Source organism: Heterocephalus glaber, unplaced genomic scaffold, assembly GCF_053883595.1.
Source record: "Heterocephalus glaber isolate CG9 unplaced genomic scaffold, H.glaber_assembly_v1.0 deba00000122, whole genome shotgun sequence".
Classification (NCBI taxonomy): Eukaryota; Metazoa; Chordata; class Mammalia; order Rodentia; family Bathyergidae; genus Heterocephalus; species Heterocephalus glaber.
The window spans coordinates 14598996-14616498 of record NW_028258138.1 but is presented as its reverse complement, the minus strand read 5'-3'; the positions used below and the strand labels follow the sequence as shown (position 1 = coordinate 14616498).

At 38.3% G+C, this 17503-nt stretch overlaps 1 protein-coding gene and 1 pseudogene across 1 annotated transcript in view; one reads left to right on the top strand and one right to left on the bottom strand.

Moving 5' to 3' along the window:
- Map3k7cl (MAP3K7 C-terminal like) overlaps positions 1–17503 on the top strand; it is an 87482-nt gene that overhangs the window by 15445 nt on the left and 54534 nt on the right. The gene's annotated exons all lie outside the window — the stretch shown is intronic.
- Positions 151–1080, bottom strand: LOC101703553 (nucleophosmin pseudogene; annotated as a pseudogene).

Sequence of the window (17503 nt, the reverse complement as noted above, 5' to 3'; positions counted from 1 at the left end):
TACACTTAAAACCAAGCAAAAGGTAGTGTTCCCTCTTTAAAAACTAAACAGGCATTTTGGACAACACGTTCTTGGCAATGGAACCTGGACAACATTTATCAAACATGGTAGGGAAAGTTCTCACTGGCATTATAAAAAAATAGCCAGATATCAACTCATACAGAAATGAAGTAAGATGGAAAATCGTAACAAACTGTTTACATTGTTTTCTAAAAGAGGCTTTCTCCACTGCCAGAGATCTTGAATAGCCTCTGGTCAGTCATCCATAAGCAATGCTTCACACAATTGATGAACTTGGCTTCCGCTTTGGGAAAAGAATCACCTTTTCTATACTTGCTTGCATTTTTGCTTTAATATCTTCTACAGAACTAGGTCCTTTGGGTGTTTGAGTCTTTTCTTGTTTTTTGAAGGATTCTTGACCTTTTGATCTTGGTGTTGATGGTTCTGAGTCTTTTCCATTCTGGTTTGATCTTTGTGCATTTTTGGCTGGAGTATCTCATATCGATTTCTTCACTGGTGCTTTCTTTTCAGTTTCCTCATCATCAAAATCATTGTCATCATCGTCTTCATCCTCCTCCTTCTCCTCCTCCTCATCATTCTCAGCAGCTAGTTTTACTTTTTTCTGTGGAATCTTGCTACTGCTTCCAGGGGCAGATTGCTTTCCAGATATACTTAAGAGTTTTACATCCTCTTCCTCCTCCTCCTCTGATTCTGCATCTTCCTCGACAGCCACTAAGTGCTGTCCACTAATATGCACAGGCCCTGAGCCACACTTCAACCTTAAGACCACAGGTGATGTAATTTCAAAGCCCCCAAGGCAAACCGTTAGCTGTACAGACATTTTCAAAGTTGCTGGTGTTACTTTAATAGGACTGCCTTTGTAATTCATTGGCTCTGCTTCCACAATGTGCAATTCATGCTTTGCTCCAGCCCCTAAACTGACCATTCTTAATGACAACGGGTGCTCATTTTCATCATTATCCAGCTTAAAGTGACAATCTTTGTCTGCCTTTAGTTCACAGCCAAAAAGATAGTTCTAGGGTCTCAGGGGCTTATGTCCATATCCATCGAATCTTCCATGGAGTGGTGGCACGCACTTCTGTGGGAGAGAATGCGGCCGGAAATAAACAGCTACTGCCCCAGAGAACAGACGCATAGGATCGAATCACACTAGGGATGTTCATTCTTTCCTTTCAGTAAGTCTGAACATATATTCACTTTGTTTTCAAATCTTCTACAACTTGTACCTATTTGCATTTTTACTGTCTTCCACTACAATATGGACCAACCACACTTTTTTTTTTGGTACTGGCGATCGAACTCAGGACCTTGCACTTGCAAGGCAGGTGCGGTGGCACTGAGCTAAATCCCTTCCCCCACATTTTATTTAAACACAGAATCAATCTATTTGCTATAAATAAAAAAGAATCACATCTATTATCTTAACACACATTCATGTTTTTGCCACCATATGCCTCATACCACTTACCTTAATTACAAATTTTAACTGAAGTCATTCATTTGAGTATATTTTCCACTTTTTGCACTTTCTACAACTATATTCAGATGTTGAAGAACTAGCTTTCTTACTTTTTTGTCTTTCCATTGCCCCATTTCTGTACCTTTTTGTTCTATTTTCAGGTAGTTCCTAAACCATAAGTTCCACCCCTTCTATTGAGTTTTGCATGTCTGCATCCATGTTCTTTTTTTTTTTTTTTTCCATTACCTGGGATCAAACTCAGGAACCACTGAGCTAAATCTCCGGCCCTCATGTTCTTAATTTCCATTTCTGCTTTCAAGTTCTTTTTTTTTTTTTTTGTACCGGGAATTGAACTCAGGACCTTGCACTTATGAGGCAAGAGCAGTGCCACTGAGCTAAATCCCCGGGCCCAAGTTCTTATTTTTAAAGAACTGCTTACCATTCTCTGAATGTTTCTCTTTTAGTATTCTTGTTTCCTGGACACAATGTCTTTTCTTAAATAGGAACATATGTATTTTAATGAGTATTGCTTTACTCTTGGCAGTCTCCTTCAGTCACTGTTTTGTATTCCATGTTGGAAACATACCTTGAGAGTTTCCTCTTGTTTAAGAGAGGGGAGCCGAGATGCTGGCTGGAAGTTCTGAGTGTTCTGGTGGACTTGTAGACTAGGTCATCCCGCTGCTCAGATTTGTAGGGAGCTCTGCCTTACCTCTTTGTCTAAGTCTGTTTTATATGGCTGTAACAGAATACCTGAGCCTTGGGGATTCGCAACGAGCAGAAATTTGTTGGCTCATGGTTTTGGATGCTGGGATGTCCAAAACTGGGCTGGTGAGAGAGGCCTTCTTCCTGTGGGAAGAGAGAGGAAGGGGGAGGGATGGGGGAGAGACTGAATTCATCCTCTATAAGACACCACTCTTGGCAATAAAGTCACTTCTGTGATAATGCTGTTAACCCATTCATAATGGCAGAACCCTCCTGACCTAATTAGCTCTTCAAGGTCCGACTTCTTATCATTGTTGCATCGAGGGTTAAGTTTCCAATACATGAGCTTTGGGGATACATTCAAACCACAGCACCTTTCCTCACACCAGCCTCCCATATATCAGCATGTTTAAATCTACTTTCCTGACTGATTCTCCCAAGAATCATCCTCAGTCTTTCACTCAGGGATGAGTCCTGACCAGTGGCATTGAGGAAGACAGGAACGCTATGCACTTTCACGTACCCTCCCCTGTTTCCAGGCTGGTGTATTCAGACAGCCTCTTTTTCCTCTTCTCTAGCGCACAAGGTATCACTTTCTCCTGTGGTGAAGAAAGAGCTGTAGGATAGAAAGGCATGGGAGGGCCTGAATGTCTTGAGCAGATTTCACGCCATTCTCATTGTAGATTCTCAGTTCACTCCAGCCCTTTCCAAGGGTGAAGTGAATTCAGGAGCCTTGGGAGGATTCTGCATTGCACATGTCGTTTGCTCTTCACCTTCCCCACTGATGCCTTAAATTCTCCAGTGTGTTACGCCATCTGTCATTCTTACCTTTGATTTCCTTCCAAGCTCGGTTTGTGTTGCCTTCTTTCCAATTCTCCCTGTCCTTAAGGCTCTGTGTCCTTTAATTAAAATTCTTTCGCTATAGTTTTTGAGAGGATTGAAATTAGATGCATACTTCCAGCCTTAATAGAGGATCACCGTGTTTTAGACATCTTATTTTTGCAATTAGGATTCAGTGGTCTCCACTTACTTGTGGTTTTGCTTTCAGCAGGTTCAGCTACCCACAGTCAACAATAGTCTCAAAATATCACATGGAAAATTCTGGATGTAAACAATGCGTATATTTTAAATTGCATGCCATTCTGAGGACATCACTCATCTCACTTCATCTCAGTACATAGGCGTTGCATCTCTTCATTATCATCTTAAGAAGAAAATTGAGTATGGTTACAACAGAGCATTTTAAGAGAAAGAGATAGGGACTACATTCACGTAACTTGTATTACACAATACTGTTGTAATATGTTGTTATTGCTGTTAATCTCTTAACTATGCCTAATTTGTGAGTTAAACTTTATCACAGGTACCTGTGCACAGGAAAAAAATGGGTTCAGTACTGCATCTATTTCCTGGCATTCAGTGGGGGTCTGGATAAGGGGAGATACTGTCTAGCCAGGTTGGACAGTCTCTGCCTTGTAGTTTAATGATTGATACATTAGACTTTATTCACTATATCTGATTTTATATTTGCTATGTCTTTTATATTGTTATTTTCTCTCTTCCTTTCTTCGATAGGTTTGATCCAGTTGCAGTTTACCCCTTTTCCCTATATAATTATTATGCTTTTCCATTTTATCTTTCCCTTTTGGTTCTCATATGACATATATTTCCATACCATTAGAGAAATCAAGATAGCAATTATTCCCTTTATCAGGATGCCCTTTGTACATTGCTATGCTCCCCACTCATCTTAATTAGCTGACTTTTACAGAGTGCATTTACTATGCCTCTGCTTTTCCTTCCAGCAAATGACACCTCTGGGACCTTTACTGTCCATCTTACTATCCCCCAGCTCCAACCCCCAGTTCCAATCCCTGGGTGAAATAGTTGCAAACCTTTGATTCTATACTTCTCTTACAGTTTCCCCTTCTGTATGTTTCTTTTTTCCTCTTTAAGAGCCCCTATTTGAGGTTAATCTGGGGATTTTGTATGTAAAAAATTTTGGAGCCAGATTATGTGAGAACGAATCCTATACTTGCCACTTCCTGATTTTTTTTTTTTTTTGGTACTGGGGATCGAACTCAGGACCTTGGGCTTTTGAGGCAGGCAGCGGAACCACTGAGCTAAATCCTAGGCCCCTCCTCCTGACTTTGTAATGTCAGTTACTCAATCACTCTGTGTCTTTTTTTATCTTCTCCCTCCCTCCCTGGCTCCCTCTTGTTTTTGTTTTTCCCCCTTCCTTCCTTCCTTCCTTCCTCCCTTCCTCTCTCCTTTCTGGTTTTTTCTTGTTTTTTTTGAGACAGGATTTCTCTTCTTCCTATGTGTTCCAGGTTGGTCTTGAACTTACTGTGTAGCTCAGACTGGCCTCAAACTCACAATAATTCTCCCGTTTCAGCCTCCTGAGTGCTGGGATTACCGGTATGTGCTACCATGCTCAGCTATATGCTTCAGTTTCCTCTTTGGTAAAATAGCTTTAATTCTAGCACCATCTTTAGGGATTTTCTGAGGCAATTAGATGCTGTTTTTATGGTTTAGTAACCATAAAAACTTTCTAATTAATATTTTGTGCACATTTCTAGACCTTGTATCATTATTTATATGTGCATTATCACCATATATGTGGGTATTTTATCTATCTGTCTGATCATCTGTCTTTCAGTTCTTTTTCCCTTTTTCATGTCTTCTTTGGTGCCTTGGAGTGCTTGTTATGATTTATGTGGTAGATGATTTGAATACAGTCTTTAAGGACTGCAGCCAGCCATTTCCCTTCAAAATCCTTTTCCTTTGTGCTTCCTATCTGTATTTTTGCTTCATGCCTCAAGATGTTTATTCTATTAGATATTGTCTATCACTATTTTGGGCCCTCAATATGCCTTTCTTTTCTGCCAGCGCATCTCATGCAATGTTAGTTGGAAAATTACAATTTTTAGCTTCAGGTTGTTCTTGGATTGAATTTGAACTTCCTTCATTGTTTTCCCTAGGCATTCTCCATCTGTATCTCTCTCGGCATGTGCTAAATCCAAACAATCTGATCTCTCTCCCCATCTCCTTTGTTTCTTTCTGTTGAGCCTCTATGTGTGTCTCTGTTTTTGTCCATTCACAGGGGTGTAGTTCTGCCTATTTTGGTCTCCAAGCGTTGACAGCCAAGTCTCATGGGCAGGCAGAAGGGATATAGGCAGGTATAATCCAATGCTGGGACACCTGAAGGAAAAGCTTCCTTTTCTCTTACATTTTTCTAGCCACATGGTAAAAAAGGTAATTTCTTGAAGAAAGGGAGACCATCTTCCTGGAGGTCTGCAGATCCCTAGAGGCTCAAGTGGGTTCTGTAATGCTCAGGTCTTCTCTCAACTCAGTGGGGAAAAAGCCCTGCACCAATGCTTTCTATAGCTCCTGTGGAATCTAAGCCCTTCCTTGTACCCAGATGCTTTTTGCTTGGCATTTTTGTGTTCACCGGAGACACACGAATTGCAGCTGCTAATGGAAAGGGAGTACTGATTGCTGACCACTGGAACAGATTTCTCAACTTTAAAAAGTGTTGATAATGCAAAGCAGAGTCTAAGCATTTTCTCGGAGCCAGGACAAAAGTGGAATACTTACAGTGTTCTGGAATCGCGGAAAGACATGTACAGAGACACAGAAGTTGGGTAAAAAACCAAAGCTTTTACTCGCTAGCAAGGGGGACCACCAGAAACTCATCTGATCAATGTCTGCCCCGTCCTTTGTTTTAACATTTCCATTTATAGCTTCTTTTAGCCATTACCTCATTCCTGGTGGTCCTAGTCAGTAAAATTTCCATTTCTCTTTTACAACTAGTTCCTGTTAATGGTTATAGTCATATAACAAACATATAACAAACAGATGGCGCCTAAAACACATACATTGTAAACTACCCAAACATTTCTACTTTGCTTTTCTCCAGGTTAAATGTTATCTACAGTTAGGTTACAGGTCAAAGGTTCAGTTAGCCATCACCTTAAACAGTAAGAGTTACAGGAAAGATAAATCTTAAAGGAACAGATTACTTATTCTACTTCAGCTACCTTAATAACTAACCTATAGTTTAAATTTTCTATATCAACAGGTCTGTTTTAAGGCTTGTTTTTCTATGTGGTAGGCATTGATTGAGATAGGACAAACCTTTTTTATGACAGCTCATGGTCAAAGACAGAGTTGTGAAACCAGTCATGATGCATAAACAATCACTTGGTGAACCAATTCTGATTTTTTCTCTAATGAAAACTAGTGAGAAATCTAATAATTGGATAAACAAATTTCTAGAAATTTCCTGAAACACACAAGTGATTTGCAACTACGTCTTCCTAATCAAGAGTTGCTGGGAGGGGAAGTAAAAACAATGAAGATGTATTATATGCATATACCAACTCCCTGTGATGAATGTAATCATTATGTAGTACAAGGATATAGTAATAAAAAAATAAAAAAGAGTTACTGGGAATAGTAAAGTGTGCTAATGTAGACAGTGAATCGTGCTGTTTCTGTGTTTAGAAATCCAAGTAAGACAGGCTTCCTTGTGGCAGCCATAGCTCCAATGTGGGCACCTTCTACTTTGCTCTTCTAGGGTTAGTGTATCTATATTCTGATTTCACACAGAACAATGCTTCCACTGAAAAGAATTCTAGGCCTGACTTGAGGGACAGGTTATCCCATAAAAATCAAGTGCAGAATAGATTTGGGATCCACAAAGTCTCTTTGGGAATTTTCACTTGACCTTTGGTCCATCTGTGCAGGGAGGAGGTTGAGGATCCTCCTAAGGAGTCTCTGACTAGCTAACTGGTTAAATATTAACAGGCATAGAGGCCCTTATCAGTCAATCAGAAAATTATAATAGTCTATATTATAGGACTATGCAGTCCTATTGGCTTTAATTAATCCAATAAGGAAATATTGTCAGGGAAATCTAAGGTTCTTTAAAACCACTCCTCTTCAAATAATGGTTAATTCTCTATTACTTACTGGATTCATTGTTGCTCATGGTTCAGACATAGTTCTAGTCTGAATTGGGCAAAGGCATTTGGCAATGAAGAGTGTGCTTGGTTTACAGCAGTAGCTTCCATGGTTCTCCTTAGAGGACCAAGCTTAGGTGCATGTGTGCGTTTTTTCCCATTGGCCGATATTGCAGTTTAATTTTGCAATAAACAGAAGATTTATTCTGATCTTGAAACATCAAAAGCAGAGTGAAGATGGAAATCTAAATAATGTCTATATTATGAATCCCACCCTGGATTAATTGGGAAGGTCCCTACTCTATTCCCTTGAACTGATAGATTTTAGTCAAAGTGCAACCCTCGTGATCACCTTAGTTAGAAGCTGGGGATGGGAAGGTTGGACAGGGATCTGAGAGTCACAGGAGGCCAGAGGCTTCTCTCCCTGGGGGACTTGACCTTTGACTTAGAGCCCTCTTTTCCTTAGTATTTGATCCTCAGCTGATGCAAACCTTTTATTTATGTTTGCCCATTGGACAAGAGAGCAGCTGAGCTGTTTTCACATCTATCAAAGGCACTGTAGAGCGTTTTCTTTGATGTGTCCCGCCTCTGCTGCAGTTCACCATTCCTGGCTAACTTGGTCTTCCCCATGTAAGTTTTTAGATCCCACTCCTAAAAGCTCTAATTTGGGGATCAGAGTCTGAAATAGGCCCAAAGGTATCATGTTTAGCTCATCATTTAAATAGCTAAGCCCCTGCCACAACCATTTAAAACCCTCTCACCTTTCATTTAGCTAAGCAATTCTTTTTTCAAATTTGGCTTGTTTATGAATGCATCTCTTGCTGTATCCACTGCAATTCTGCAACTATAAAAAGCATTGATGAAAAGGGGGAAGAATGAAATTAACATTCTTTTTAGTAAAGGACCTCAGTTGGGATTGTAGAACTGTCAGGGAATGGCTTCCAAGGTCTCTCCTAAGTGCAGTAGACACAGTCATGGCCTGGGTTTTCAACCTGGCTCCAATAATGAGCAGCTTTTAGGCAAGTTAATTAATCCTCTTTGCCTTACTTTCTCCATCTGTAAAATAGAGATGATAGTGGTTTTTAGTTACATAATTTGCAGATTTCAATGAGATGAAAATAATGGACCCCTTGTTCAAATTTATAGATGATGGCAGTAGAGTATTAAACCAAGAATAAGACTTTTCTGCATGTGACACCTGGTACCACTGTCTCAGGAGCTGGTCCTGGTTATAGGATTATTGTGAGAATTAAATTAATTATTGCATTTAAAGTCCTTAAGGTAGTGGCAGGAAGATAGGCAATCTATACAAATGTTATCTAAATCTAAAAAATAACAGTTGAATAGTCTGCAAACCAGAAAGATTGTGACTAGCTCAGGGTAACATTAAATTGGTGGTAAATTGAGACTTAGACTTTGTCTTATGGGTCCCTGAATAGTTTATTTGAAGATGCTCTACTGCTTTCTTCAGTGATGTTGATTCATTCAATCATTATTTTGGGGGTGTTTTTCTGTTCTTTTTTTTTGTATATCCTTTTACTGGTACATTTTAGGTGTACAATATAATGACATTCATCATTGGAGATATGCATCTTTACATATCCTCCTGGTTCTTATTTTCTCCTCCTTCCCCTGCCCTCCCTTCAACCCCTCCAGTCCTCCGTATTTACAAAGACTTTGTTTCCATTTTTTCATTTTCTCATAGTAATTCCATTCCCTTCTTTCCTTTCCCCTACTCCTCCCACTTCCCCATCCCCTTTGTCCCTTTTCTTCCTATTTCACATTATCTATTATACCTTTTAGTCCTTATTTACACTTTCAGTTTCTCACACTAGAGAAACTATTCAGTATTTACACATGTGTGTCCTACTTATTTCACTTAAGAGTACCACCTCAATGTGCATCCATTTAGCAATAAATGTCTCTAATTTCTCATTTTTGATGGCTGAGTAGTACTCCATTTTAATTAAAAAAAAAAACACATTTCCTTGATCCAGTCTCCAGTTGATGGGCATTTGGGCTGTTTTCAAGTTTTAGCTATTACAAATTGTGCTGCTATGAACATGGGTTCACATATATCACTGTGGTATGATCTTTTTAATTCTTTGGGGAAGATACCCAGCAGGGGAATAGCTGGGTCAAATAGGACTTCTAGTCCTAGTTCTTTGAGGTGTCTCCATACTGATTTCCAGAGTAGTTGCACCAGTCTACATTCCCACCAGCAGTGGAGCAGTGTTCCTCTTTCCCCACAGCCCCTCCAGCATTTGTTGTTGGTTGATTTCATGATAGCAGCCGTTTTTTCTGGAGTGAGGTGGAATCTCAGCATTGCTTTCATTTGCATCTCTCAAATGACCAGTGATGTTGAACATTTTTTCATATGTTTATTTGTCATGTCTGTTTCTTTGTCTGAGAAATGTGTGTTCATTTCAGACGCCCATTTTTGGATTGGGTCTTTAAATTTGGGAGGTCTGATCTTTTTAAGTTCTTTATAGATTTGAGATAGTAGACCTTTGTCTGAAGGACCACTGGTGAAAATTTTTTCCCACATTGTGCATTGTCTCTTCATACTGCTGGTGGTTTCTCTTGCTGTGCAGAAGCTTTTTAGTAAAAAGAGATCCCATTTGTTGATTGTTTGTGCTAGTTCACAGGCAACTGAGGTTTTGTTCATAAAGTCTTTTCCTACCCCAATGTCTTCAAGAATTCTACCTAACCTCTGTTCCAGCCAGTTCAACATTTCTGTTTTTATATTTAGATCTTTAATCCATTTCGAGTTTAGTTTAGTGCATAGTGAGAAATATAGGTCTAGTTTTAGTCTTTGGCAAGTTGAAACCCAATTTCTCCAGCACCATTTATTAAAGAGACTATCTTTCCTCCAGTAAGGGTGTTTGGCTCCTTTGTCAAGGATGAGGTGGCTGAGTGTACCTGGAGTTGTTTCTGTATCTTCTAATATGTTCCATTGGTCTTTAGGTCTGTTTCTTTGTGAGCACCATGCTATTTTTATCACAGTAGCTTTGTAGTATAGTTTCAAGTTGGGGGTTGTAATATCCCCTGCCATGTCTCTGTTACCTAGAATTGCTTTTGCAGTTCTGGGTCTCTTCTTGTTCCAAATGAATTTTTGGATTGTTTTCTCAAGGTTTGGGTGTTTTTCTATATTCTATGCACAAGAGTAGACAGTGGTAGTATGTAGTTCATGATTTTTATTTTAATTCTTTCTTTCTTATTTACAGTGCTTTGATGCATACTAGAATAAACCTCAAGATAGACTGCTATTGAACAGGACATGAGATTCTTTAAAAGAGTAAAATAAATGATGTTGAGATCTTGGCATCAAAATATGAAGATAATTTATAAGTGTAAGTATTTTAAAAAGATAAATGTAAACATAAGCAATGGGTGAGTTTCCCACATGTTAAATGAGGGGATGACTTAAATGATCTAGAAGTCATCTAGACCCCACATCAGTAATACAAAGATGTGCCTCAATTCTTCTCAAATGCCAATGTTGATACAAATGGGAAGACCACAAATGGTTAATTGTTTTGTTCTTAATGTGTCTATAAGGAAAATTATTAAAAATATATCATATCAATGGCTGATACAATTTACTTAAAGTCTTCATTTAAAAAATGAAAGGGAGTACAAAATAGTATTCCATCTGTATTCTGATTCATCTTCATTTACTTTTCTTGTTGAAAAGAGAATGTCATTCTTGTTCATTGTGAATTGCAGGATCTAAATTTGGAAAGAGATTTCTAAAAGCATACTAATTAAGCTCAGAAGAGAACATTTTAAAAATTGTGAATATATAAATAATTTTACCATTCTGGTTTTGAATTAGCTATAGTTAGTCCAAAAGGCTTTTTAAAGCAATACACTTTACTGTGTTCAGGAATAACTTCCTAACACACAAATAACTTCTTTTTCATAGAACACAGACCATAAAGGACAATATAAACTTATTTAATTTAAATTGTTTGGGTTAATTTGGCAAATTGCGAAATTCCACTTTGATACTTGCTATGGTCATGCTCACCTTGAGTAAGGCTTCTTAATGTTTAATAATGTACATTCCTATGTCAAATACAAAAGGACTTGTGAAATCTGTCCTATTGGTATGATTCTTCTAGTTAATATATCCTAATTAATATAGATACAAACTGTCAAATTTGCGATTCTAAAATCCCCAAAGGAGAGAATCTCCTGTCCTTCACAGGGATTTTTCCATGCCAGGAAGATATCAGATTCTATTTATGGGCTCTTCTAGGAACTCATCTTCATTCCCATTTAGCTGTAGCAGTGATGGGAAGCTGTTTTTTCTCTGACGGACTTAGTGCTATTTCTGTATCTCATTTGAGAGGCGGGGCAGCCATTCATTTATGGTTAATACTGTAATTCTTACAGTGTATTTTTAAGAAGTGGATGGAAATATCTGAAAGCCCATTTTAGTTTGAATGCTATCACTGCTTCAGCACACATGGAACTGTCAGCAAAACGTTGTTTGTGTCATGCAACTCTTATGAATTGAAAGTAGCTAAGCTAAAAAAAGGGAAATTAACAGGTGTCTTATTAGGCCTTAGCTATTAATCATTTTTGTATCTGCACAGTAATTGACACTTCACTTCTAAACAAGTATTGTGCATTTGCATGCTTCAGGAAGAAGTCTTGATGGATGAGTCTAATCCACTATTTTAGGATGTGATGGCTTAATTTGAAGTGTTTTGGTGAACAAAACACGATCTCTTCCTTGTCGCTTTTCTGGATGGCCTTAAGTTTCATAGCATAATCAGGGAGTGAATGGATTTTGCTGGGGTACTGAATATCTGATGACTAAGTGAGTTTGGCAGTAAAATTGGAGGTTGTCTTGGGAGCTGGCTTCAACAGGAAAAAGAAGAGGGATTATTTTCATTCTGTTCTTTTCTTGACAATTGCTGTAAAATGTATTTTTAGTCATTACACAACAGTTGACTCTTACTGAATTGAAATCAGGGATAGTATTCTGTGAATAATTATATTTGTATTTAGGGGATGGCTCCATCTCCTGAAATTTAAAGAATCGAGAGTTGTGTGGAAGTTCAGAGATCATCAATTTTAAATTCTTCCCTTCCAGAAAAGGCAACTGAGGCCCTGAGATGTTGGCAGTGGCAATGTAGCTAAATTAATTAGAAACAGCACCAAGATGAAAGGGTATGGGAACAGCTTGAATCCATTTATGAAATTAGAATCTTCTTTCTTTTATCCCTATGTTAATGATTTTTTTTTTTTGCTACTCCCAGGCAAATTGCTAAGGTGTTTCTCACCACATACCTCAATGTCACTGACCTTTAACCTTACCTTTAAAAACATTGAATATATCTAAATGGATAGTCAAATTGAAACATCTGATTTAATGAATTCTTTAAGAAACTACGACTGCCATCAACAGCCTGTCAGTAGCATTTGGAGGATCGCTGCAATTCTCAACTTTGCTGGTCTTTGTGGCTGCTCAGGAGTAGTGACGTACAGAGAAGGGACTGCACTCGTTAGGTGGTCTCTAGAGTCACCCCACAACCAACTTCGGGTTCAGATTCGTTATTTCTTTAATCTCTGGAATACACAACCCCAGAAGCTTTGCTGAATAATGTGGATTTTATTGAATATTTTGTAGAGACATGGTGAGGATCATTGTATGTACAACATAGGAAAACTTAGAATGTCTTTTTGGAAATCCTTCTTTGGCATTTCACGTTTCTCATTTCCTCTCTCTCTGGTCCCCTTCCTTTCCTTCCTGTCCCTCACACAGGTTCCTCCCCCTTTCCTTTTGTAATCACTCAGCTCTGGACTGAAGAATCTATGCTCCTCTATAAAATAATGATCTGTGGCAAACGGTAAGCATAGATAGTCTTCAAAAATGCTTTTTGGGGGGCAGAAATGTTTCAATTCATTTGATCAGACCTATGGCTTTGGGGCTACTGGTTCTTCACAAAAAGAAACCAAATAACGTTGGTTAACTTTGACAAACTATAGATGTTGTTAAAAGTCAATGTATCTCTTAATTTTTCTCCTAGAGTCCCTGGCTTCATGGGGTGCCTTCCCTACTAGGCACTTGTATTAATTTAGCATCATAAATATTTATTGAGCCTCTGCTACAGACCAGGCACTGAGTACATGTCTTCGCTTTAGTAGTTTAGTTGAGGCTGAGGGTGGGGTGGTAAACCTGCAGAGATGGGAGCCACACATGTGCTGCCTGGTGCTGTGGCATGAGAATGAACAAGGGGCTTTGGGAGGACAGAGGTTGGAATGGAAACAGAGATAAGATGACTACAGTGAGGGTCTTGATCTGCATAGGCACAGCGAGCTGCCAAGGCCATAATATTTGAAAACACTGAGAGAAATGCAATGTGGTCTTCCTGTGGAGAGGGTGAGGCCATGAAACTGATATGGAGGAGAAGAGGAAAAATTATGGAAGGCTTTGAATGCCGAACTAAAGACATTATCCTCTCGGAAAGAGTCAGTCAACAAATGGCTCTTTGAACATTTAAATCTGCATCTGAGTTTTCCATGTACATAGATTAATGAGTGAGATAATTCATCAAGATTTGTTAGCAAAAAACCTCCGGCAGGGCTCAACACTCCTCTGCCTCATCTTCCACATTCTAGAGGTAGTAACCATCCAGTCTAACCATGCTGGTCTTCATCTCTCATTTCTGTAAGATGTGTTTGCCTGACTATCCTGTCCTTTTCAGTTTGGGCCATTGTGTGTTGGCTTCCTGTCACAAAGGATGAGGATTTGGCTCTCTTCTCCCTGAACCCCAAAGCCATCACACACCCTTCTTATGCTACCTTTTTCAATAGTGCAATTTTAGTTGGATCAATAGTCAGTATTTAGATTATTAAGCTCATGTAGATGCTATCCACAGCTGAGGCAATAACCAACTACAATTACTTTTACTTTGCTATAGACTTTCAGCCCTGCCCTGGGATTTAGTTTTAGTTTTTTATTTTTGCTTTGTTAGTCCATGTACTCACTTACCACTAATTCAACCCTAAATGTCTTTGCCAATTGTTAAAATCTCTTCTTGATGTTGTACCAATGAAGTAGTCTAGCCATTTTCTCTTCCTAACAGGGCCATTCCTGTAGCTGTCAGAACTTCTGTGGAATAGGAAGAATGAGTTTCTGACTGGGGACAGGTTGCTTCTTTTCTTCAGGCACAGAGGATCATTCTGTGATTTTCTTTCATTGTCATCCTGAAGGGTCATTTTACCCTCTCTGCTGTTGGCTTTCTCTTTTCCGTTTTACTCCTGTAGCTTTCTGAAAAAAGAACACAAAATGCCAAAAAAAATTTTTTTTGGGGGGGGGCTGGAATCTGATTGATAGTTTGTTCAGATATGGAACTCTACACTTTTAAAAAAATTCTTAAATCCTTTTATTGGTACATTTTAGGTATACAGCACGTTTACATTTATCATTGGGTGCTTGTACCTGTACATGATGTATCTTGGTTCTTATTTTTCCCCATTCCGTGTGGGCCCCTCACTCCTTCCGCCCTTCCCTATTTACATGGACTTCATTTCCATTTTTTTTCTTTTCTCATAATTTTTCCTTTCCCTTCTTTCCTTTCCCTTCTACATTTTTCTTTCAGACTACTGAAGACTAGCTCTATTTTCTTCTGGTTTCCAGTGTTGAGGCTGAGAATTCCAAAAACATTGCTGACTACTTTATTCTTTTATGAGATATTATAATTTTTTTTCTCTTCTCAGTCATTTGTCTCTATCTTTGGAGAATTTTTAACTTTGTGCATTGGTGTCTATCTCTCTGAGTTTTCTAGTGTCTTCTTCTAGAATTTTTATTTGTTTGTTGAACTTACCTTCTGATTTCCCTACTGTTTCATTTTCTATTTTACATTTCCTTATCTAACTGCTTTATCTTCTGGGGGCTTTTCTTGATTTTATATCCCACTTTTTATTTGAAGATTTTTATTTCTGATTTTGTATTTTTAATTCCAAAGAGCTCTTTTTGCTCTCTGATTGCTCTCTGATTTATATGTGGAACATCTTTAACAGGGTTAATGCTAATTTTGAGGATGTTTTTCTTCTCTTTGTTGGGTCTTGTTCTTCTAAGTTGTTTGTTTGTCTTTTCTCCTTTTCTCATCATGGAAACTTTCCTCAGATGTCTGAGCATCCTTGGATGTTTTGATGATGTGTATTGTGGGGTATGTTTGAGAGAGAAAAGTGGAGGGAGAGAGGAAGAAGAGGAGGAAGGGCATGAAAAGGAGAGGGAAAAGAGACTCAAAACCAAATGGGAGGGCAACGTATTTAGCTCAGTGGTTCTGCCACCTTACTCGCAGGCGTAAGGTCCCTAGTTGGATTCCCAGTACCAAACCAAACCAAACCAAACCAAACAAAACAACCAAATGGGAGCATGGAAGGGGACTGCCAACAGTGAGCTACACTCTGAGGTGTGCTAGTTTGCCAATAGTTGGTGAACCATATTGTCTGTATTCTTATGTCTTTCCTTACTGGTTAGTCATGCTCCCCAGAGAGGACTTCTCCAATAACTGGCAGGGAATTGGAAGGTTTTTGCCAGAATTTTGGATGACAAATGAAAGAATAGGGATGGGAAAGAAAGGGGGTTCTCCACCTGTAGTATATGTAATCTTCATTTTTATTAATATTAATTAATTAATATAATTAATTAATATTAATTTTATTAATCTTCATTTTATTAGTCTTCATTTTCATTAAAGTACTATCTCCCTCAATTGTCTTTTGGATCTCATTCAAAGGCCCTCTCTTTTATATGCTACTGAATAGGACATACCATTTTTCTTCTAGATTGAGAGAGGATATTCTGTTGGATGAACAGAGTAGGGGTCTTTCCGCCTTCCCTACCATTTTATTATCAACACTTTTGAACACACAAAAAGTTGAAAGAAAATTTTATAGAGAACACTGGCATACTAACCACCTGTGTTCTTTATTAACATTTTATTGTCCTTGATTTATCACATCCTGTCCATCTACCCATCTCTTTGTTCATTATCAATTGATCTCATTTTCTGATGCATTTCCAAGTGAACTGTAGGCATCAGGGCACTTCATAAGTATTTAAGCATGCAAACTATGACTTCAGTACTTGTTTAAGCCTTTTCTTATGATATAAAATTTACATACCATGAAAGAGAGAAATCTTAAGTCCAATCTCTGAGTTTTCAGAAATTCATAGATCTGTGTTCCCCAAACCCTTATCGTGATACAGAACACTGCCATCCCATGAGAAAGTACCCTATGCTCCTTCCCAGTCAATCCAGCCTCATCCCTCCAGAGGCAATTGTCTGTGACTTTTTTCCCACCACCAATTATTTTTGACTGTTTCAGATGTTCATATAAATGAAAAGTTTCACAAAGCACACTGCTTTTGAGATTCACCTATGAAGTGTGATAAAAATATGAGTGTTTAAATTAAATTACAGTTTAAATTTAAAAAATGATTACAGTAAACATTCCATTACAGTACCCTGAAATCACTCCCTGTCACTTCACATGTAATTATCCCATTGCTCTTGCCACTTTCTGAAGCAGTTCTGGAAGTTCTCTCTTCTGAGTGTCTTTAGTTATGCTGTCCTGGTTGCATTGGTCTCCTAAATCCACTCAAAATGTTTACCTTTCATGGTCATTATGATTTGGGGGAAGACCCAGAAGCCACACAGTGCCAGATTCAGGGAATAGGTGGATGGGGCCGTACCATAATGTTTTGCAAGCTTGCCTTTCTATTGGATGGCACTTGGCAGCAGCATTTGCTGTAGTTTTGATCACACCTCATCAAGGGACATAAAAAGACTTCCAGAAATGCTTCAGAAAGTAGCAAGAATGATGAGATAAGTGTACTCAAAGTGAAGGTATTTTGAGGGGGATTAATGACAACATATCTTTTGCTGTAATAATTTAAAAAATTAAACATTCATTGTATATTTTGATCACACTGTATTATGTTTCTCATAAAGCAGTAATTTATTCCTTTTCAGGAATAGACAACATTCTTCCATATGAATATATCAGAGTTTTCTTATCTATTCTCTTATTGGACATTTCCAGTTTGGGGCTATAAGGTATAAATGTGCTATGAACATCTTGAACACATCTTTTTTTTCTTAAGACATTTTTTGTTTCCTTGGATAAAAACCTAAGAGTGGACTTTCCAGGTTATTAGATGTTTAGTTTTATAAACTGTCAGCTCTTCTTCCAAAGTAGTTTTACTGTTTTAAATTCTCTTCTGCAATTGCTATGGCTTGGATATAATATGTCCCCCAAGGCTGGTGTATTGGGAGCTTGGTTCCCAATGCAGCAGTATTTAGAGATGAAACTTTTGGAAGGTGACTGG